The 24,539-nt window shown below is 46.2% G+C and overlaps 1 protein-coding gene across 1 annotated transcript in view; it reads right to left on the bottom strand.

Annotated features, from left to right (window-relative positions):
• Positions 1–7,839: 7,839 nt before the first annotated feature.
• The window catches only part of LOC142768714 (uncharacterized), a 28,269-nt gene continuing 11,569 nt past the window's right edge, over positions 7,840–24,539 (bottom strand). Inside the window, exon 5 of the mRNA XM_075870720.1 lies at positions 7,840–8,075. The gene's annotated coding sequence lies outside the window, so the exon portion shown is untranslated. The remainder of the gene's footprint in view (positions 8,076–24,539) is intronic.

Below are 24,539 nucleotides of genomic sequence, written 5' to 3'. Positions count from 1 at the left end.
CAGTTTTTATGAGAATTACCCTTAAAAAAGACCCTCTTTTGTTCCAGTACTCCCCCAACAATACAATTCTGTCAGAAGTAACTCAATACAAGTACCTTGGTCTCTGGATTACAAAAAATCTATCCTGGTCAAAGCACATAGATTTTGTAGTAGCTAAATCTCTCCGTAAACTTTTTTCCTAAGGCGTTCTTTAAGATCAACCACACCAAGTATTCGTCTCCTCGCTTACAATGCCATTATCCGTCCTATACTGGAGTATGCTGTGGTCATATGGGACCCGTTCACTCAGACTGATATCCAAAAACTTGAAAGGGTGCAAAAAAAGGTTGTTAGGTTCATTTATAACTCGTACGGTCCTACTTCAATTACAAAACTTCTCTTGGAAAGCAAATTTCCAAACATTCCGGACCAAAATCGAATATTGCGCTTAAAATTTCTTTTCCAGTTAATAAAAGGTCACTATGCAGTTGACACATCACATATCATTCACTTTTCATTGGGTTACGGAACAAGACAGACACAATCTTACTATCTCTCCATTGATGCAACGAACAAATTGTTTCAAATATTCTTTTTTTCCAAGGACTATCGTGGATTGGAACAATCTACATAACGATGTTGTTACCCTAAATACATTGTCTGCATTTGAAGAGTCACTGCAGAAATGATTGCTATCTATGTTTGTACCTTGCTTTTTGTTGATTCTCTTGTCTCGAAAAATCACTGCAGCTATCAGTTACATAAGTTTGTATCACATTTGTTTTTGATTGTTTGTTTGCCTGTTTCCACGGATGTTTATGTTTTGTACCACCCCTGCTATGATCTTGTAAAAGATCGCAGTATCAATAAATAAATAAAAAAATAAAAAACGATTACGTAGTTTTTAGGTGGATTTTGTTTTTTTTTTTGTATTTTTCTCTTTTTTTTCTCAGATACTGCCCAGGTATATATTGTGCCGTTCTAGCAAATAAACCTTGTTGTAAGTCAGTGCCACTGTCTGTCTCCTTCTTTCTCTTATCCTTCGTTATTGGCGCTGTATTTTATGTTAATTATGTCGTACCCACTCGCCCAGGCAACCACGTTAGCCATCTTCGGAAAAGATTATTGGGGCTGCATCTCTCCTATCCAGGTCCCTATACAAACACAGCAAACACTCTGTGCACTATCTGTACATCAATCTGGTTACAGAAAATGAATTGCATGACATACCATAGCCTAGCAACGAAAAACAAATCGCTGATTGTAACCTTCGCAAATACTGAAAGGTCAGTGGCTTTCCACGTTTCAGCCTTCTCTCTGATACGTTTATGCTCACCCTCTCAGCATTCATCACTTTGTACGCCTGAAGCGCTGCTCCCAATTACCTTGCTGGCGTTGTAGACCACTTGATATTCGCAAATATAGCAGGGGTCTTAGTCCATTCCCTGTGCCAGACACCTAGGCACTTGCTCCAGTTGATCTCACTGCCAGTGATCTCACCGAAGCTTTTTACAACGTTTATTGTTTCCAGAAAACTTTCCTTATTTTTGCAACACATGGTTACGTCATCCGCATAGGCAAGGAGTTTTAGTTCTGTTGCATCCTAAATCCTTGTATACTTTCGTTCTCAATTATTGCTAAACACAAGCTCTCTAGATAAATGCAAAACAATAGCGGACTCACGGGGCAGCCTTCCCGCATGGAACGTTGAATGCTGATTGGGGCCCCCGTGTCTTGTAACTATCAATTCAGTAGTGCGGTTTCAGCACGCCGTGGCAGTCCCGTCAATGATCGTTGACCCTAAGTTTACATGCGCTAGAATGATACTTTAAACATGAGAGACAATCATAAGCCTTTTCCAAATCAATTTGGAGAATTGCAACTCTCTCCTTCAACACATTACAGCATTCCACAATTGATCTCATTGAACTTATGTTAGTGTTAATGTTACATCCTTCAATCCCGCGTGTTTGATGCCTGCCTACAATAGTTTTCATTACTGATTGTAACTTATCTGAAATTATCTTCACGAATTATCTTCATGACGCTCTGTATAACACCTCAGCGAGTAGGGGTGAACCGGCGAATTATAAACTGTTTATAAAAGGCAGCTTAGGCCGTCCAGACCGAGCGATGTTCCTGTTTTTAAACGAATGCCCTTCAACGCCGTGAGCTGACATCGGTGTCTCTAGTACTTTCTTCGTATCGTCGCTGAGAAGTGGCATACGCCCCAAAAAGGCCTATTTAAATTTGTCTACATCCACAGTTCTCGATGCATGAAGTTTTTGGAAGTGCCCGAAGAACGCTTGTGCTATCCTGTCACAGTCAGTTACTTCATGACAGCCTGCTTCTATTGAAACATTGTGGTTGCGCTGTGCATTCGTCTTTTCCAGACTGAGCGTACGTTTAGTTGGCGCTTCATCTACTTTCAGTGCCTTGGCCCTTGCACTTACGATCACTCCCCAATGTCGCTCCTCATCGCATTGCTTTAGTTTCGCTTTAATACTGCGCAAGGCCTCTTTAAAGCACGCGGTTGGTTGTACTCTAGAGCCGTTAATTTTTCCAACACCGCCCACAGTTCTTTCTCTTCAGCTTTTTCTTCGTATTTTCTTTTACACGAGTGGTCGATTGCAGTTAACATAATTCATTGTTTGAAAAGTTCACTGTTATTTCCCATTTCTCTCAAATGTTCCTGCACGTTGCTTAAAAAAGCTCGTTCTTTAACAATACAGAATTCATTTTCCACATCTCGCACGTGAATGTGTTGCGTTTTATTTTGTGTCCTATGAACGCCTTTTTTCAAACAGTGATCAGTGGATGACAGAGGCATCATCCCGTAGCTGCTGCACTGGCGTATTAGGTCTAATGGCACGTAAACTCTGTCCAGGTGGGCGGGACTATTGCCCTAAAAGTGCGTATATTGAACTTCACGAGTTCAGACTAGGCAATCAGTCACGTCATCTGATTCACACTCTGCCAATTATTCATTCAGTACCATGCAGCTTCTCTCATTAGTTCTCCTGCCGGTTTCCGTGGCAACAGGCGCCATGTTGGTTCTTGCGGCCAGGCGTTCCTGCTCCGTCGCACTGCACCAGCTGCATGTTGGCGGGGTCGTGCAAGCTGTGGTACGAGCTGCGTTTGATTACCTCATAGACTTAGCTTCCGCTATGACACCATCCTCGCACTAAGCGCACCTACAAGAACTTTAAAGTTTAAATGCCAAGAGGCTGCGTGCCACAATGCAAAACTATCTGGAGACCTTCCTGCTTCCCGACTTGCTCTAGCCTACGGAAACGCTGGGCTACACAAGTGAAGCGAGACTGCTTGGAGGCGACTACTTCTCGCCGTGTTTGTGAGGTGAGTACCCATTGTATTGCGAGTGGGTTGAGTATATCACCGCACATTTCGTCAAATGGCTGACTTAGCCTTGCAACAAAAAGCAGTTTGTGCAAAGTAAGCACGACAACGTGCAGTATAATAATGAATTAGGCTTCGTTCGGCTACGCTGTGCGAGCGGAAGGTGATTGAGTATGCTTGTTTATCCTTGTAGTCGAAGCGCAGTTCCTCAATCGAATGATATGACTAGTCGAATGTGTGGTCCTGCATGCATTCACTATCTGCACTTTGTCGGTTTCCGAAGCCGCCGCTGCCTTCGTCGCAGAAAACTCCATGCCCGTAAACCACCTACAGACGATCCCGTTCGCGTATTCCTTTGCTGGCAGATGTTCGCAAACCAGCAATTTTACCTCGGTCGCTGAGGAAGGGCATTCGGAGAGGTAGACAGACGAGGCGATGAACGCGTTCCCTGTAGGCGCTTGTCTTACACAGTTGCATCGCAACAAACTTTTTATGCGGCTTGCCATAGGGCATTCGTTCTTTGCTTCAGTGACACGCGCAACCACACCGAAACTCGCTCAATAATTGCAAACAGGACTTCTTTTTAATAACACAGAATGCGACAGATTTACTGTTCGTGTCCGTCCATCCTTCTGTCTATCTTTCGGTCCTGAAAGGTGCAGTATATGTGCACTAAGCAAGTCGGTTGTCAGCCCATAACTCAAGTACGCTTTATGTGGTGCATCGTTATTTGTGTCGTCCTTTTGTTTCATAACCAGACACACAGATGATTCGGTATCGTAAACTCCGCTTTTAGTTAGTGCTTGTAGAGAAAATGTGTATAGACTCCGTATATGTGATTAGAGCCGTGTATTATTTTTGTCTTATTGCTTTACTCTAGGCCCCCTGCGAGGACACAAGCTTCCAGCAAAGGAGGCAGGATCGTTTGAAGACACAAGGCCAGATGCCGTTTGGATGCTGTTTGCAATAAAAAAATTGCCCGCAGCTTCCCTCCGGGGAACACTGAGGAGGATGCGGACCATATAATTGGTTAACGGGGTGTTAAAGTGCGACTTACTTGGGTCGATGGCTAAATTGGTTAACGTGGTTGTGAAATGGGGTGTTAAATTGCGACTTACTTGGGTCGATGGCTAAATTGGTTAACGTGGTTGTAGGAGGGGGTGTTAAATGAGTGAACCCGTACACACGTATGCGAAAGGGCGGCGCTGGTCGAAGGGACGTCGATCATTGTGTTTGTGGATTCGTTGGAATTCATTTCACCGCGACCTTGGACGTCGACGCGCCGTACAAACCAACCGACGAGCGGCAACTGAGCGAGCGAGCGCCGACCTTGAGTATATATACAGCACGACGGCGCATGCACTGTCAGCTGTTGAATGTTCTCGAAGCGCGACGCCACATGGGCGTCCACTGGAGAATCAGGAGAATTGTAGATGTCGAACGCGGTGTGTAGAGGAGGAAGGGTGCACAGATGGTGGAGGAGTGAAGCGCGCGCGGTGTGTAGAGGAGGAAGGGATGCACAGATGGTGGAAGAGTGGGCGACGGCGCGACGGCGCATGCGCGCGCGTCAGCTGTCGAATGTTCGAGAAGCGGTGCGGTCGGCGCGGACGGCGCGGACGGCGCACTACAAGGCGCGAGTATAAGATGCTCCGCATCTAAAATCTGACCTGGAGAAACTTGATTTGCTCTCGTTGCTCCCCTTTGCTTTTCTTCTAGCCTAATATACAGGCTTGTGGTCATAGGGGGAGGGCGGTGTAATGGGATTGAATGCCCTACTTTTTCGGGCAACGCTTACAGCTTGTAAGGTTTTAAGCACTCATTGTACAGATTCGTTCGCCGGAACTAAACTTGCTGTAGGAAATTATATTACGGAGAAACGCAATGTTTGGGGTATGAGAAACAGGCTAGCTGAGCTATTCGGTTTACGGAGAACATCGCGAGCTACTGGTTGTTTGTTCTGCCTTCCCTGTCGTTACGAGTTTCCTCATATAAACAGCACGGTTTCGAGCCTTGCACTAAGAGGCCTTTGAGGTATTTGCAGTGCTGAGGTGAATATGCTTCCTGAATGGCGCGCAGACATTGAAGTCCATTCATAGTGACATCGAGGTTCACCCCCTCGCAAATATAGACTCCCTAAATAACCTCACTCCGCCAATGCGGTGGGTCTACCAAGTGGGAGAAACAAGCTGTTATAACAGTATTTTATACAAACTCGAGTCACGAACATGTCTTTCTTGTTCTACCAAACCGCGGCTAACTTCAGAAAACGACCCTTCAGCTTTCAGCACTTGCTGTATAAAAAATACCCTCTTCTCGTTGAAACCCACGCTGCCGTCAATGCAAATGAGCGACCACTCAGAACAAGCATGGCGGCCCATCAAGTATGGGGGCCATTTTAGCCAGTTGTAAGCAACCATGATCGGAGTTGTAACCACCCTAAAACATGGAGACGCGCGCACATTAAGGCTCTCTAGCGGAACGCGCATGCGAGTGCTCCATACACCGGAACACGCTCCTCCTCTTCACTCACTTTCTGCTACCCCGCCCCACCACTTTGTCCATTTGCTACAACGAGGATAAGAACGCGCGCGGCCGCAGCTGTGGCTAAGGGAGAGGAAGTGAGAGACGAGAGGTGACACCTGCAGGCGCGAGGACACCGACAGACGCCTGACGCGTTCTGACTAAGCAATGCATTCGCTTTTAAAAAGAAGCTGGGATGCTACGCAGGATAGTACGAGCTTCTCGAGCAAACGAATTTGCTCTGAGCTCGCTCTATGGCGGCTATGGCATCAAGACGGTGCGTAGTGTGCGATAGCAACGCTAATAAAAATGGGCACAAGAAGTCGCACGTCGACGGAAACGCTTGTTGGGCATTTGCGATAATTGTCAAAAAAAAAACGTGGTACACGTGCGTACACGTCCACGCAGCCACATAGTCATTATTTCAACAGTGCAGGACCGCCAGTTTGATTGTCGTGCTAATTTTTGCCAACGCAACACGTGCCTCCCACAGGCGTGGTCGTTTGTCCTCTTTTGGACAGGTTATTTTGTTCCATTTGCAGCATAGAAATCTGCACTTTCGAAGGCAGCTAGAGTGCACACGAACAACTCTTGTGCTGCTCGTTTCGCTTCTATCAAATATTGAAGATAAATATGAAGACGTTTGCGCCAGGGGCAATCGCAACATGGCGGCCACGCGGCTGTGAGTGGACACGTCACGAAGGCGGCGAAATTCAATGCGAGACAAAATAGCCGCGTTATGACATAACTTCTGCGTGCCTGTGTGCATAACCTGCGCGATAACTATGATCGATGAATCGCGCCAATGGCTGGCGTTGCGGCAAGGGCAAAAGCGGTGGAACGACTGTATCTTCGCCATCGCCATCTGTCAATCAAATTGAATGATTGATGAGTGATCTCGGATACAAACTCGTTGATTTTGTGAAGGCCGCAGTTCCACTCGTGACTGCCGTGGTGCCTGTGCAGCTGTCAAGCGTTTGATGAGATGGACGCTAAGCAGCTGCTGCTTTGCATACAAAAAATTTGGTTATATTGCGCTGTTGTAGAGCAGTCTCTGACAAACTATCTTTTTTCCAGTTTTTTTTTTTCAGTTCGGTCGTCTACTCATCTGCTTGGTCTGCTTGGAAGTAAAAGGCGCATCAGCTCAGTCCTAATTGTTTTGTTTGTTTATTAAGCTTGTTTGCTTTTTGTTTTGCTTTGAAGAGAGTCGATCCGGCAACAGATCGCGCACCGATGAACGTGGGTTGTATGGCTAGTTTGAAGCGCGAATGTTTCGTTATTCTTTTTTTTTGCTTGCTACGTGCTGCCATGCTTCGAAAAGCCTATTTTTTTGGTGGGCTGATATATTTCTGTTTTTTTATGCTTCGCCGAGAAGTCGTTTGCGCATTCGAGCGCACTCTCGGTGTGAGTGCTTTAAAATGCGTGGCGGATCGATCACTATTTTTTGCTTAAACTGTGCTGTCACACTACGAGACGACGAGCAATTTTTGACAAGAGAAGATAGCTCTGCGTTATAATAATAATAATAATAATAATAATAATAATAATAATAATAATAATAATAATAATAATAAAGTAAATGCTTATTATAAGCGTTTATTTGATTTGCCCAGAGACAACCATGAGATCTTCGTACTGGCGCACGAAAAAGAACAACCAAGTTGCTGACGAAATTTTTAGATGTCGAATATTATAGCGGTAGTGGTAAATATACGTCGCGTCTGTAAATATAGTGAGCCACGCACGTGATGACCCGTGACAGCTAGTCGCCCCTTGTATGTCGAATTACGCTTTTTCGCTTGATATGAGGGCACTGAGACGAAAAGAACAGAAGCGCTTTGCACACAATTGGTGAAGGCCTCTACCTTTTTTGGTGTCATGCTTCATAAGACGCGATCAATGCTCCTCGGCTGCACTTGCAAGGAAGGCACTTGCAAGTGCAGCCGCAAAATAAGAATAGAAAAAGAGACGTAGAGGAAGATGCGATTGCGATGTGGAACTTTATTGAATAAAAATAGCAAACTCCTTGCTGGATGCAAGCTGTCGCCGTGTTTTGATGTTGTCGGCCTTGGAATTGTTGAACGGCATAATGCTGCGCTGCCCACTCCACATATATACATTGAGGAGATTCACACAAATGTTTCGGTACTCAAGGGAGCTTGTTCACTCGGATTCACTGTATTCATGGATAGTCTTTTCCCCGAATCGTTGCAGCAAGTCTGAAAAACAAAATAATCAGGCTAACTGTTCGTCGACGGTTAATTGATAAAATAAAAAAATTAAACAAATGATAAATTTTGATTTCGCCCTACACATACGGGCCCAAGCCCTAGCAACCTCCTAGTGTGGCGATTACGTCATGGTGACCCCGCTACTCACTGTAGCGGATGATCACCGCGGGTTCACGCTTAGCAAGCCAAACGGTCATGACTCCGTCACTTACTCGAGTGTAGCGCACCGCTCCGCGCGCGCTCAACTAATCAGGCGTTTAGCGCGGCCCGGCAAAACAGACAGTGTTCCAATACAAAATATACGACACTTTATTGCCTCTGGCGACACCCCGAACAACAGTACAACGTCCGCTCCCGGGACGCGGGGAGCAAAGGCACCCGCACGCGGACGTTCACAATAGCGGGAAACCGCGAGCACGTCACAGCTGGCAATGGCGAGCTTTCACACGCCGGTCGGGAAAAGGTCCCTCACGGCTATGCTGCGAACTCTCACGATGGCCAATGGGCCCGGTCGCGAGTGTTAGGGCAAATCTGGTATGCGTAGGCCTACAGCAAGTGCGGCTCGGTGTGATACGACCACTTCGAGCACTAGGCACCGCTGTGGGCTTAGCATATGGTACCAAAGCTATCACTCAAGGAAACACGCCTGCCGAGATGCCAAAGGCCACCCCAGGCAGGCTACTGTCCGGCGATTCCCAAAGAGGACGCGTACGAGGGAAACACGCGCTTACCCGGCGCCGACCACGGAGGAGAAAGAGCACCTTCGGCGCGCACGTTACACGTGCTGCGGCCGCACGTGGCGCCATCTATCGCCACGCGCCGTTACCAGAGCAGAAAAAGCAAAAGGGTGTGGCCGTGGGGTGGAATGCCCGCGAAATGGTCGCGGGGCGCGCCTCAGATCCCCACAACGTGCACAGCCTTTTCTTCTAGCAACCACACAAAGTGTTGTCTCCTGCAGGGGTGATAGGTTTTCAATTCAGTGGGCATCGCCGAACACGCCAATCTGTCCAAAACGCCGGTGACTCTCAGTAGTAAACCACAGTAAGGGCCACTGCGCTTAAACAATCACAGAATATCCACAGAGTGAATGATATTTATTAGGGCGAAGCGTCCATCAGTCTATCGGTGCTTCCATCTGTGTGTCCGAGCGTCCTTCCCTGCTTCGTCCGTCAGTCCATCCGCGTTTTGTTCATCCATACTCCCGCCCATGCGTCCATCTATGCTTCAATCAGACAGGCTACGGACGAACACGGCCAGCGGATAATTCACGGTTTTTGAGGTGGTTACTACATACATGCATACATACCGGTAACGACCGACCCACGCCTTAAAGAGCTTCGCTCCTAACATGAGAGGTAGCTACTACACACAGGAGACGCACATACCTCGACCTAGAGGAGCTTGACCCCTAAAAACACCAACCAAGGTAAAATGCACAAAAAGACGATTCAGCTCCCTATATACAAGGGCCTTTTAGGGATCTTTGTAAAGTGCCGAAAAGTCTTTCTTCTTAGTTTGGTGCATATAACCTTGGTCACTGTTTTCGTTCTATTCTACTATGCTTCTTCCTGAGCAGACGGGATTGCGTCGAAGCCTTGACTGTACTACTAGCGCCATTCATAAACGTGAGGCTGGCATATATTTGTGAAAGCTGGCATAGATTTTCTCCATGAAAGACAAGCCTATTTGCGCGAATTACACATGTTCAGTTTTGACTGTTGTCTGCCCTTGCTACATTGTGATTAGTGTTGTTATTTTTCTTTTTCGGAATTTAGGCTTTGTTTGTTTTGTTGCATGCTATGTGAGTTTACACGGCTGACTGTTGCCACAGCGGTTTTGTTGAAAGGTATCTGTGAGCCCTTGTCAAGATGTCTCTTCGGGAAAGCAGCATTCGCCAACAGTTGTTGTTTCTAAAATGTATTTCTCTAAAAATAAACATTATTTTATCATCATCATCATCTTCATCGTCATCATCTAAGGTGAAAGCCCTAGATCTAGAACGCGAAAGTTCGCGATTGGTGGTGTCTAACTGCCCATCATCGACAAATTTACGACGTCAAGTAACGATGCCATAATGGACATGACGTCACGTGTTGGGACCGTCATAACGTCACATTTTTCGTGTGTTCGGGGTGTCATGAGAACGTCATATGGTGACATCAACTCTGGCATGGTAATTTTTTTGCATCACTCGTGTTTTAGACCCCTCTGCGAGACACCATGAGTAATGTAAAAAAGATATCATGCCAGGGTTATTGTCATCATATGACGTCCTCATGACGCTCTGGAATGCAAAAAAATGTGGTGCCATTGCGACTGTAACATCACGTGATGGCACGTCACATGATGGTGTCGTCACGTGACATCGTAACTGTCAAAACTGGGCCCATCACAGAGGCAGCACTAGGCCGGGTGAGGTGCCTCTGATCTGGATGCAATGTAAAACCACTTTAGGTGCAGAAAAATTTATAAAGAAGTGGGCATGACAAAGAAGTGGACATGACACCGAGACGAACGCGGTGTATCATAGATGTGATGCTTCGCTTCAGCTTTTCAAGAGACAGGTTCCAATTGTGGTCACTGTAAGTTACGAGAAACACTCAACATCGATATTGTCACGTTCCTTAAGACAAACTTGATTTAATGGGTTCGTTGAGTCGACTAGCCGAGCAGCAGCTCAGACAGATCGTCGTTGTCTTCTTTCACACCTGGATCTCAACGAAGCATATCATGTGGCAATAGTCCCCCCTTTGAAAGCATCGACTCGATGCTCGTAAAGAAAAAAAAATGAAGGCATACACACGCAGATACAGAGAACTAAAAGAGGGAGAGTGCCAGTACTCGCAGCGCAAATGAAAAAATTTCGCCATTGCTTGCGCCAAGCGCGAAAAGAAAAGGCATAAAATCACAGGAGAACACGAACAGCAGCAGCAGCACAATGTCACGGCTTGTCGCAACACGTGAACCACAAGGGCTACTGTGTGAAGTAGGGCTTCAGCCTAACGACATGCACGATTTCGGGCCGAAGCTGTCGACGAGAAGACGCTGCGCCGTCCGGAAATACCTCGTAGGTAACATCAGTGACTCGTCTAAGAACCTTGTACAGTCCAAAATAACGGCTTAGGAGTTTTTCGGATAAGCCTGGTCGCCGGAAAGGGGTCCACACCCACACTCGGTCCCCAGGGGGGTAGGTGACGTTTCGATGGCGGAGGTTGTAACGTCGTGCGTCTTCATCTTGTTGGTGACTGGTGTTTATGCGAGCTAGCTGCCGAGCTTCTTCGGCGTATTGAGTGTATTGCTCAGCGTCTGGAGCGATTTCATTGCTTTGGTCACACGGAAGCATAGCATCGAGCATGGTTCGCACGTTGCGTCCGTAAACGAGTCGGAAAGGCGGAAATCGCGTTGTTTCTTGCGTTGTCGTATTGTATGCAAACGTGATGTATGAAAGAATTTCGTCCCAGGTTTTGTGTTGTACGTCAACGTACATTGACAGCATGTCCGCTATGGTCTTGTTAAGCCTCTCTGTCAGTCCATTCGATTGCGGGTGATAAGCGGTCGTTTTTGGATGGCTTGTGCAGCTCAATTTAAAAATGTCCTCCATCATTCGTGCTGTAAATGACGCCCCTCTGTCCGTAATCACGCATGACGGGGCACCATGCCGTAGGACGATTTGGTGCACGAAGAACTGCGCGACTTCAGAGGATGTACCACGGGGTAACGCTTTCGTTTCAGGATAACGAGTAAGATAATCTGTGGCAACTATAATCCATTTGTTTCCAGAGGACGACAAAGGGAAGGGTCCAAGAAGGTCCATTCCCACGAGATCAAATGGTGTCTGTGGTGGTGCGATCGGCTGAAGCAGGCCCGCGGGTCTCACAGGCGGAGTCTTGCGACGCTGGCACTCACGGCAGCCTTTCACGTATCGATGTACACTAGTTGATAGTCGCGGCCAGTAATACTGTTGGCGTACTCTGGCGAGAGTTTGCGAATAGCCCAAATGTCCTGACGTGGGCTCGTCGTGGCACGCAAGGAGGATCTCGTCCCGCATTTCGGTAGGAACAACGAGTAGGAAGGCTTTGTCGCTACCACGGGCGTTTTTCTTGTAAAGAATGCCTCTTCTTGGACAAAAAGAGGACAGTTCGCGAGCAATGTGTCGAGGGACCTGAGAGTTCCGGCCTTCCAGGGAATCAATAGCTGGGCGTAATTCGTCGTCTGCCCGCTGTTTTGACATAAATTTGGAATCGCTGACTGCTCCGAGAAAGGAATCTTCATCCTCGGAGCCCCTGACAGCGTGCCCCACAGGCGCTCGAGAAAGCGCGTCAGCATCTTCATGTTTGCGCCCTGACCTGTACACAATCGTAATATCGAACTCCTGCAAACGCAAACTCCACCGAGCGAGACGGCCGGATGGATCTCTGAGATTTACCAGCCAGCAGAGCGAGTGGTGGTCAGTCACTACTTTGAAGGGACGACCGTAGAGGTAAGGCCGAAACTTGGTCGTCGCCCACACGACTGCGAGGCATTCTTTTTCTGATGTGGAATAGTTGATCTCGGCTCGAGAAAGAGTACGACTGGCGTAAGCTATTACATGTTCAACGCCACCGTGTCGTTGTACAAGGACAGCGCCAAGTGCGACGTTGCTGGCATCTGTATGAATTTCTGTAGCAGCGTCCTCATCAAAATGGGCAAGAACAGAGGCTGTTTGCATACTACGCCGTAGCACTGTGAACGCTGCATCTTGTTCTGCGCTCCAAGTAAAAGACACATCATCTCGGGTGAGTCACGTAAGAGGTTTAGCTATCTTCGAGAAGTTGGCAATAAATCGGCGATAATTCGCGCACAAGCCGAGGAAACCGCGTACTGCTCTTTTATCTGATGGAACAGGGAAGGCGGCGACAGCAGCAGTTTTGTCTGGATCAGGTCGCACTCCATCTTCCCTAATGACATGTCCCAGAAATTTCAGCTCTTCGTAGCCGAAACGGCACTTTTGGGGTTTCAGCGTGAGTTTAGCTGTGCGAATGGCGTTCAGAACCTTTCTCCAACGCTTCAGATGTTCTTCGAAGCTCTCGGAAAAGATGACCACATCATCGAGGTAGACAAGGCAGCTTTGCCACTTCAAGCCAGCGAGAACTGTGTCCATCATCCTCTGAAAAGTAGCTGGGGCAGAACAGAGGCCGAAGGGAAGAACACGGAATTCGTAAAGTCCGTCTGGAGTCACAAACGCGGTTTTTTCTCGGTCTCGTTCATCCACTACGATTTGCCAATAGCCACTCTTTAGATTGATGGACGAAAAATACTTCGCGCGTCGTAATCTGTCGAGAGAGTCGTCGACCCGTGGAAGCGGGTAAACGTCTTTTTTCGTGACGCTATTAAGCTTCCTGTAGTCAATACAAAATCGCAGCGTTCCGTCTTTTTTCTTCACTAGAACGACTGCCGAGGACCAAGGGCTGTTGAATGGTTGAATAATTCCGTCATCGAGCATATATTTAACCTGTGTCTGAATAGCCGCACGTTCTTTGGAAGAAACGCGATAAGGCTGCTGCCGGATGGGGCGGACGTCTTCGTCGGTAATAATTCGATGCTTGGCGAGGTGTGTTTGACGGACTTTGGAAGAAGAGGCGAAGCAAAACCGAAACTTCCTTAAAAGGTCATGAAGTGCAGCCTTTGTTTTGTCTGACAGCATCGAATTAATGTCGATGTGGTCTAGAAATTCGTCATCCTCATGCGTTTCCTCGGACGCGAAGCACTCCGTGACGTCGGCAACAGGGTCTCCATAGGCTACGGTGGTTCCGCGGAAAAGATGCCGGTGCTCGTAGTTGAAGTTCGTAAGTAGTATTTGCGACTGTCCGTTACAGACACGCACAACACTTCGGGCGGCACATACACCTTGGAGTAGCAGAAGTGATAGGTTGCTTTCAGCCACCACGTCACCGTCCCGGAGGTCTTCACAAATGACTTCGATGGGAACAGTCGCTCGAGGCGGCAGCATCACACTGTCGTCAGCAACACGCAGCGCAGGTCTACGGCAGTTATCAGCGTCTCCATCTGTTGCGCCTTGAGTCGAGAAGGTCACAATGCGCTCACGAAGATTTATGATGGCACCGTATTCCCGAAGGAAGTCCATGCCGATAATCAGCTGACGTGAACAGTCGCGCAGAACGAGGCAGCTGAGCACAAACGTTGACGCACGAATTTTCACTCTTGCCGTACAGCGACCCAGTGGTGTTACAACGTGTCCTCCAGCAGTTTGAATTCGCGTTTCATTCCACGGCGTAATCACTTTCCTGAGATCTTTCGCTAGCCTCCCGCTGATAATCGAATAGTCTGCACCAGTGTCTATCAATGCGTTGACCTGAAAACCATCAATCAGCACAGGTATGTCAAGTGACACGCGGTCACTGGGTTCAGTTGTGGATTTCGGCGTTTCCTCGGTACTGCAATTATTCTCTGATTGAATGCCTTCCGTGTTGCGTGCAAGCATCGATGGGAGGTCTTCCACACTTTGAGTCCCAGAGACCTTGCCCCCGAAAGCCGCTGCCTTCAGTTTTCCCGACGAGGGCTTGAAGAGCGTTCCCGTGCCGTCACCCCGAAACGTGACCCAGTGGCTGCGGGTCTCCTCGGAGATGGTGACCACGATTGTCGTCGTGTAAACGGTGCACGCTGTTGCGCGAGATACTCTTCGATATCCCTCGGCCTTTGACCAATTTGGGACGAGGTGAATTGACGGAAAATCCACGCAGGTCAAGTTGCCGGTATGGGCATTCGCGGTAATTGTGACCAGCCTCGCCGCAGTGATAGCAGAGGGGTCGTTTGTCCGGCGTACGCCAGAGATCAGACTTGCGCGTCGGTGCACGGCGACCATCGATGTCCAAACCAGCGTGCGCCGACTGAATTGCGACTGACGGCATCATTGTCTGGATCGGGACGTATGACCCTGTCTGAAGCGGAACGTGCGGCACTGTCTGGATCAGGACGTGTGGCACTGTCTGGATCGAGACGTGCGGCACTGGCTGGGTCGGGACTCCTTGACCAGAACGAGGCGTGGCAGATCGCAAGGCTTCCGCGTACGTATGACGGCGACTGTCAGTAGACACAGGAGCCGTGTCCGGATCAACCGACATCGGCTGAAAACGATAAGCGTGCAACACCTGTTGGACTTCGTCACGGATGACACTAGTGATAGAAGCAACATCGATTTGCCTTGTCCCGTACATCTTTTCCATTTCTTCCCGGACGACAGATCGGATGATCTCGCGAATCCATTCGGGGCTCTTGCTTCCAGGGGTGGCGAAAATTTCGGGAGTTGAGGCAGCATTCACTTGACGGTCAAACAGGGCAGACCGTTGGTGCAGTACTTGCTCCATTGTTGCCGCTTCTGTAAGGAACTCAGCAACACTCTTGGGGGGACTACGCACCAAACCAGCAAAAAGTTGTTCCTTCACGCCACGCATGAGGTGGCGCAACTTTTTTTCTTCTGCCATAGCAGAATCCGCACGCTTGAAAAGCCGCGTCGTGTCCTCAACGTACATCGAGACGGTCTGTTTTGGCATCTGGATGCGTGATTGTAGTGCACGCTCCGCTCGTTCGCGGCGGTCGGGACTCCTGTAGGTCTCCAGAAGGCGACGCTGGAACTCACGCAAAGATGTCAGAACATCATCTCTGTTCAAAAACCCCGTCTTGGCACCGTCCTTTAAGCAAGTGTACACGTTCCGGAGCTTCGCGGCATCATCCCAGTAATTTATCGCTGCGACACGTTCGAACTCACTCAGCCAGTCGTCAACATCTTCATGCTGCTCTCCATGAAAGGGGCTAGGCATGAGTGGGTTTTGGACGGTGCAGTAGATCGGCGTGGAAGGTGTCGGAGCTTGCATGGGATCTTGTGTCGAAGTCATAGTCGCTGCGTCAGTGGTTGGGGTCTCAGCTGGTAGGCCTCGTTGGCGGCGGCTTACTCTGTCAACAGGAGTTTCCACGGGTGCAGGGTGTGTTCCGGCTGCTGGACGGGGTCTTGGGCATCGGGTGGATCGTGAGACGTTGTACCCAGAAACTCCACCATTCTTGTCACGTTCCTTAAGACAAACTTGGTTTAATGGGTTCGTTGAGTCGACTAGCCAAGCAGCAGCTCAGACAGATCGTCGTTGTCTTCTTTCACACCTGGATCTCAACCAAGCATATCATGTGGCAATAATCAGCTAGTCCAGCGTTTGCAAGAGAAGGTCTGAAACTGGTCTCTTCAGTTGGACGATATCTGAGTGGACCATGGACCAACAATAAAGTAATGTTAGGTCCTTCGACGGACGTCAGCAGCACAAATGCGTGTATAGGAGCCGTCCTAGCATTCTTACAAGTCACCGAAATAAATAGACATCTTTAGAATGTATTTCCATATCCCTAGCTTTCAAATCCTAATTCATCTCTATTTCACTTTCTTGTGCTCCTCTCCCCAGTGTAGAGGAGCTGGCCAGAGCTAATTATCACTGAGAGCGGCATCTCTAAAATAAATTCTCCCTCGAAGAAAAAGGCCGGTCAACGCAACCACTCAGAAGAAACAAAAAAGAAAAGGCTTTCGTCTTCGTCATCCGTGTCTGCGTCTTAGCTGAATGCAGAGAACCCTAGCAGTTTCCCCCCTTATTTTGCTAAATAAGAAAACATACAGCAAGATCTGTTATGTTCATCATGCAAATTCAACAGCTCTATAACCACGCCTGCAGGTAAATGAAAGAACATGGAGATGCTTGTAATAGCCTTCTGCGTCACTCTCTCTCTTGCGATGCCTGATGTTTATTTGAACAATTTGCTGGATATCTTCAATTAATAATGGGCTTTCTAATCTTCGGAATTCTTTGCATACGTTTGCTCGATGCATTGTTTTCTGATAGTTTCTGTGACTCTAACGCTTTGTAACTGCTGTGTTTCGTCCCGTATTATTTGTTGTAATTTCTTATGGGCAAGTGTAACATCAATGAAAAATAAATAAATACACTTTCCACAAATTGAAGTGATTGAGTACATAGCAAATGTACACTACTAGGCACACATTGATGAGCTGTTTATATGCTTTATTATTTGCGAAATTCTAAAAATTGAAGAGCATTTTTTTGCGATACGACATAAACACTCCCTGAAGGAAAAAGGTGTGCACATAAGGGCTCGTTTTTTCTTTTCTTAAACATAATATTGAGATCTAACAAAAAATTCTTGCCATGATTGTTATACCTCAGTATTGTTTTGTGTAATAAGAAATCTTTGTTTCATAAGAACCGTACCTTCTTGGATACCTTTATACGAGAATCATGTGTTTTTCTGAACTATAGTCATCACCAACAGCACTGCAATGTTCTATTCTGTAAAACACATTTTGGACGGCAAATGCTGCGTTTTACTATACCTGTGCTACTGTATGAACTACTTCAAAACAAAAATCAGTGAAAAACGTGCACAACGTTACGCTACAGAAGAGCTATCACCGTGGCGGAATAACAACTTAGATATAATGAAACTTTCTCTGTATATATCAATTTGTGAATATATATTTCTTCAAGGAAGGAAAGCCACATGAGGAGTTGAAAAAGCTCACTGATTGTATGTCAAAGGTAATTTACAAGGGGATGAAATGCCCGCTGGAACAACATATTGATATCAACTCATTGATTTCTGGTAAGAAAATATTGCATGCAGTGACGACTTACTACTACAGTAAAAGCTGGTTAACTTGACCTTTTTTAATTCAGGAAATTGGTTAATTCAAGTGTGCTCCTCAATTCCAGCCACCATATGCATTGTTTGATGACATCAAACACACATTATTTAGGTCTCATTTGGCCATAACCCTGTTAATTCGGACAATTCTTGCAGTGCACTGAACACGAAGCTACACAAAAGAGCGAAAACAGCATTCACAGAGAACCACAAGAATGTGGTTCTGTCGGCATTTCTATCTTAATCAGTTAGTGACCATGATGTTGTCCACATGAGAATCCAGCACTGTGCAGCTTCATTTGAACTTGATGCAACGCATGAGTAATCTCACAAAACTCAAACGCAGCAGAATCTGTTGAAGATGAAGAGCTGTCAGCTGCGGCCGCTAGGCTGGCATAAAATTCATTAGCAGCAGTTGGCAGACCCTTTACCTTCGAAAGAACTATCACCACGTGCGCACGAGAGTATGTAATAATGGAGGGGTGCAGAGAACGTTTCGGGCAGTCTGGTCCCATGGCCGTTGAAAACACAGTCACAGGATGGAGAAAATTACGGCTTTTACACTGCTTTTATGCAAAAAAGGTATGGGACTTATGTATTCATTGAGAAAATGAAAACTTGTTGATTTAACAGACATTTGTTTGTTTGCTGAATAGTGTTGATATTTTGGTATTTGATTAATTCGGACATTTCTTCCAAATCCCCCCAAAATTTAATTAACAAGCCTATACAGTATATAGCATTAACGATGCTTGTCTTCAAGGTGAATAAAATATATAAGACTTAAGTGCAGAAAAGCAGTATAATAGTAGTAGTATCAAGTTCAAGTCTAGAATTATTCAGTTTATCCATTGAGATAACATAAGTTGTATGAAACAACCACCAGTTTCTAATGCGCATTTCATATGTAGCTAAACATATTGTGTTAATTACTTGTGTAGGGATTTAAGAATATCCTGATAATCTGAATACCAGATTAAGTGCTGAAGTATAAAAGACCAAATGGTGCTTTAAATATTGTGGTTGGTAAGCACTTCTTTTAAGTATTTTCAGTTTCTTTCTCCGTAAAGTAACTGCTTAATTCTAATATAATTGAATGCAGTAAAATGTCAACTTGCAATCGCTAATTTTGCTACAGGGCTTGTACCAAAATCATATGTGTATGAAAAGCATGAGGCTCTTACAAAGTTTTCAACCGAAACAGCAAATGAAACTTTCACTTTTAAGCATTCTATATAACTTCTTAGCACTTCTGGAAATCACTGAGAAATTGGCCAAACAGTTGCCTGAGATCGCACCAGTGGTCATGCTAGGATGCCAGAAGAGTGGTGTGGGGCAGCCACACCACTCTTCTGGAAGTGTAACCTGCTAGAAGTGTAACCTGCTGTAGCACTTTCATTACTGCCCCCCTCTGCACCGATCCTACAGCTAGGACAGGAGCAAATAGCCAGTCAGTGTGAGGAAGACAGGGGAAGATGGACCTGTCTTCTTCACGTACGTTCCTCACATCGAGTAATGTTCCTTCAGTGTTGTACCATCTATTCCCTTCAAGGGGAAAAATCCCGGTGCCACCCTTGATGCTGCTCTTGCGGAGGCAAGAGACTTGACTGGTTTCTCTGTTTCACGCACTTTTGCATCCTATTGCACTGAAACATCGATATAACGGATTCTGATATAACGAATTATCTGTAATAACAAAGTAAACAACCTATACTTTTGCCATAGATACAGAGCTACAAATAATTATTTACAACAAATTTTTAAATGTAACAAAGTAATTCGTGGCAGATGAGTTTGCTATACCGTATATACTCGCATAATGATCGCACTTTTTTTTTCACAAAAATTGACTCCATTTTCGGAGTGCGATCATTACGCGGGGTAAATTTTCCTTGAAAAAATATTCTGAGCACCGGAGACGCAAAAAAGTTGCTAATCAGAATTCTTACGGTAGCTATCATGAACATAACCAAAATAAAAGTAAATTAAGGCTTATCTTTGTAATAAAATGCACGCATCGCACACGAGCTACATGCATGGCACACTGCCCTTTTATTTTTTACCTCTCTGACCCCCTAACGTTCATTCAGACTCCGAAGCATCACTGGCGTCAGTGTCATCGCTGCACGATTCCCTGTCGGCAGTGTCTTCACTGTCCCACAGATGGTCATCTTCCGTTCCGTCGTGCGCGTTGGAAATGCCAGCGACAGTCCATTTCTCCGCATGAAGCGTGTCGTCCAGCCGGAACTGGCACGGAAGTCCTTTGTGGCTATTCTCAGCCTCCGGGAAACTGTGCAGGCCTGCGTTCGTATCGTGTCTAATGACACTGCATAACTGTCCTTGTGCATGTCCTTCACGTATTCGAGGACTGACTTTTTAATGTCGGGGAACTTGCCAGATTTGGTCCGCAGAAAGCCCATCACGTGCTGTTAGTAGCCATGAGCATGTCGCACTGTTTTTTTCTATATCGGATTCGGATTTCGTCGACACCAAAATTTCTGCCGCCAGCGCGGTTGCCATGCTCTAGCACGTAGCCAAGCGCCTTCAGCTTGAAAGCGGCAGTAAAGCTCGCATACTGCCCCATGGTGAAGCGGCGCTTCAACAGATGATCACAAAGCACACACACACAAAAAACGTGGTCTCAGGAAAAAAAATTGCTGCGGAATTAACACACGTCGACCAACAGGCAGCCGCCACTGTAACAGTGTGGGATGTGCAAACAAACATGGTGGCTGACAGAGTGAAGTTACCGCACTTTTTTTTCTTATTTGCGTCAGTTATGGAGGTTGTGAGTACGTCACGCGTGTCAAAACAGTTTCTTCCATCTAAATAAGAAATGCTTTCACCTAAATTAGTAAATTTATAGCATTAGCATAGTGATGCTCGCTTTCAGATCACAGAAACAATGATAGACGCGTTCATCTAGACCTGGCATTGACATGTCGATGTGGCAAATCCGGGTGCGATCATTACTTGGGGAAAAAAAAAGGTCGAATTTAGACGACGAAATTAAGGTGTGCGATCATTACGCGAGTGCGATCATGGCGCAAGTAAATACGGTATATGATGAGGTTTGAGTGCAACCCCTTGGTAACAGATCACACTGCTCGTAAGCTAAAAAAATTAAAATGTACAAAATTAACAGAACAGCTTGTCAAAAAAGAAAACATAATCGAACACAATATAAGGGAACGTCATTTAGATAGTTCCAAAAAAAGTTGCAATACAATTCTGGAACAAAACATCGTGTACAAAATTTAACAAAAATTTTTCAAGAACATGATTTTTGAGTTGTCAAATATTTGAAAACAAGGAATAGATGCAAGTTTACACAGATATGGAATAGAATATGGCCATGTTTGATGACTGACAGTAGTTCAGGTAGAAGACAGTGATTAGGCCAGGAAGCGCCTCCTCTATTTTTGCTTGCTACTCTCTAGTGGCAAAGCACATTATGCGCAAGCCTGGAGTTCATGCGCTAAATAGCACAAAATGCCATTAGACTGCTTCCAGGGATATAGGTCGTCATTCTTTCCCTTCGCAAAGCATTACATGTGTTGCCACCGAGAAAAAGCAAGTGTCAGAAAACAAAGAACTATATTGCAAGCGATTTCACCATTTGAGAGCTTAAACAATGTAGTATCGTGTAATAAACTAGAACAGCTCCATATGCAGCGCGATTTCTGGAATCATTGCCTATGTTTTGAACAAGCGCTTTTTAAGTCTGAATTCTAATGCAGACTCTCAACTTGAGCCAAGGTGACAGGCTTGAAAAATGCGGCCTGTGGTCAGTTGCTTGAGCTTGTCTGTGTATTCGTGGATGAACTGTCGTGGCCTTAATATCCGGCTGCTCAGTTTTGTTTCTTTCTTTTTCTCTCTGGCCTCCTAATTTGGCAGCGAGAAGAATAGAGTCGAATGCCTGTGTGGTGCCCATGGGCTCCCATTCAGCCTCGGGGCGTAATGTTAGCGTTGCACACGGCAGTGATCACGAGGCAGTGTTGTTACTGATAGACTGATTTGTTGACTGTTCAGATGCAGCGCACTCCCGTTTAGTGATACCAATTGCCGTGTTGCCAAACGTGAAGGGTAGTCTTCAGCCACCACAACTCGTAAGCTATTAAATACTTTAATTGTAAATGACGGCTAAATGTAGAGTGTGGTATGAATATTTATTTGGAGACCAATCGTTGTGCCTGATTACTGCAAGCACGCTCACCCCGAACAACGGCGGAAGCTAAAATTTCACTCATATACAGCCATGCAGTGTGTTAAAGCGATGGATTTAAATACCTCGTCAAAAGCGAAAATTAATCGCCGGTGCCGTCCGGCCTGTTCTTGAGTCGGTGGCATGAACACGAGTGATGAAAGAAATAATCATTACCTGAAAACTTCATCATATGATGTCACATAATATAAATGTTTCTGATGTATCGGCAAGTCACGTAACTTGACGACATCATATAACATCTTCGCTTGGTTGAAATGGGCTGATTATGAAGGCGGTGCATAACCAGCTGAGGGGCAGAAAGCTAGCTTTGTCACCAATCCTTGAGGCAGTAAGAAAACCATGTTGCGTGCAGAAATATCCCGGAGGAAAGTAGAAAACATTCAGGGCATTGAATCGGAAGAAAACAAGGATAGTTTTTGCCTTTAAGTCGTCTCGGGTGAGTTGATAAGGGGACTAGCAAGTTTTTTTTCAACTAATGAGAAATGAAAAAAAAGGAAATCTGATTTTTTCCCGTCAGATATGCTGAGTGGTACACAGAAGTATTATATTCTGAGGCATGCAACTAATGAGGTTGCAAAAGCTTGAAAAATAAAATAAAAGGCGAATGCTATAAAACTCAGAATGCACATATCGAACGGGTAGCACGGCCTGACAGAGACAGGGGAAAACAGCGCCCCGCTATGTTTGTGTTACTTTTCATCCTCCCTGCATCCGTGAAAGCCGTCAAGGAGCATGACTGCAAATTAACTCGCATGAAAACAGGAATTTGCAAGCTTCCTAATACGCGCGTTCGTTCAGCGCCAACATCCCGTAGTCTACTTGCGCAGCGCCATCATGCGGTAGTAGCGAGCGGAGGCGGAGCACGCGCTCGACGGCCTGAAGAGAGCGTTCGGCTGGGCACTGAAAAATAGAAAAGGCGCTGGGCCAGGTTATTGCACTACTTTTCATGCTTGGTTTAAACTGGTGATGTTCCCTTATACAGCTATCACACGATTATGGATATTTGGGGCTTGTACGATGTAAGCATGAAAGAATCTACAGTAAACTCTCAGTAAATTGAAATCTGTTGAACGGCACTATGGCCTCTGCAATGCTTGGTTTCGGGCTTGTATTCTGCATCTATGTTCACCTCTTAATAAACGGAACTCCTGTTAAATAGAGCACATTTTTCTAGTTCCTTCATGTTTCGCTTACCGAGAGTCTACTCTAATCGGTAGTCTAGTGGCTGATACCCCTGTCACACGGGCACCCCTGAAGACCGTTTAACTCCCTCGTCCTTACGACAACGAAGATGCGGTCCGTGTCACACGGCCACTCTTACGCAAACGAAGGTAAACGGAGCATTTCGCAAAGGACGTTCAACGATCTCACTTTGCAGCGGAACGAGGTACTCTCGTCCCCAGCAGTCTAGAGGTCAGAGAGAAATTTCGAGCACTAAGTGGCCGCAGTGAAAGAATAATACATTTTGGCAATATTAAACGTTCTTTCCTTGTAGTACGAATCCAGAACACGTGTTTGTTTACATATATTTACGCCCGCCCGAGTTCACGTACTCTCAACACCAATGCCCTCCTTACACACCGTGCCTCGCGAGTCAAGCCGGCCGGCGCCAGCCGATCAACGTCACTACCAGCGCAATATTGTACCACGTTCTCACATCGTCCGCCGTGTCACTCATGGCTGAAGAACACAAAATGTACGCTCACGAGGCAAGGAAGCTTAAAAACTTTCGTATCGGGCATTGTACACAGGCAACAAAACAACTAAAAGCACAATGTGGCCAGTGTCACTGGCAGCGTCGCTACATTTAGCAAATGCGTTTTTATTTGAAATATGTTTTTAATGGTTTGTTAGCCGCATACCTACTTATTAGTGCTTTTTTGTAAAAACTGCATAACGAGGATTCACAAAAATCAATAGAAATGACATTAGAATACTTTTCCGAAAATCAAACAGCACCAGCTGAGCCCCCTCGCAGCAACTGTTACAACCTTGTCATTGCCGTGTGACACTGCCACAACTCCTCCTCCGTCGAACCCCCTAGGGGAGATTTACGTTCACGGTGTTCAACTGAGTTTGGTGGTGGCCTTGTGACAGGGGTATAAGGTACTCTACTGCTGACCGGCAGCTCGCGGGATGGAATCCCGGCCTCGGCGGCTGCATTTCTGATGGAGGAGGAAATGCTGTAGGCCCGTGTGCTCAGAATTGGCCGCACGTTAAAGAACCCCAGGCGGTCGAAATTCCTGGAGCCCTCCACTACGGCGTCTCTCATAGTCATATGGTGGTTTTGGGAGGTTAAACCCCACATATCAATCAATCAATCGTGAAGGACTCTAAACATTGTAGAAAGTGAAGGAGCTGTTCGTGCTTTATTTTTCTTATTACGTCAGGTGCAACACTTGAGTGTGAGCACAAATTTCGTTCTTGTGACGTTTTGTGCAAGGCAAAGCATGAATTTTAAAATTGTAACGTCTCTGTTGGTTATGATCCTAGGTGCCTGTGCATCAAAAAAAATTTAAAAAAATGCA

This window comes from Rhipicephalus microplus, chromosome 8, assembly GCF_043290135.1.
Source record: "Rhipicephalus microplus isolate Deutch F79 chromosome 8, USDA_Rmic, whole genome shotgun sequence".
Classification (NCBI taxonomy): domain Eukaryota; kingdom Metazoa; phylum Arthropoda; class Arachnida; order Ixodida; family Ixodidae; genus Rhipicephalus; species Rhipicephalus microplus.
This window is presented reverse-complemented; position numbering and strand designations above follow the sequence as displayed.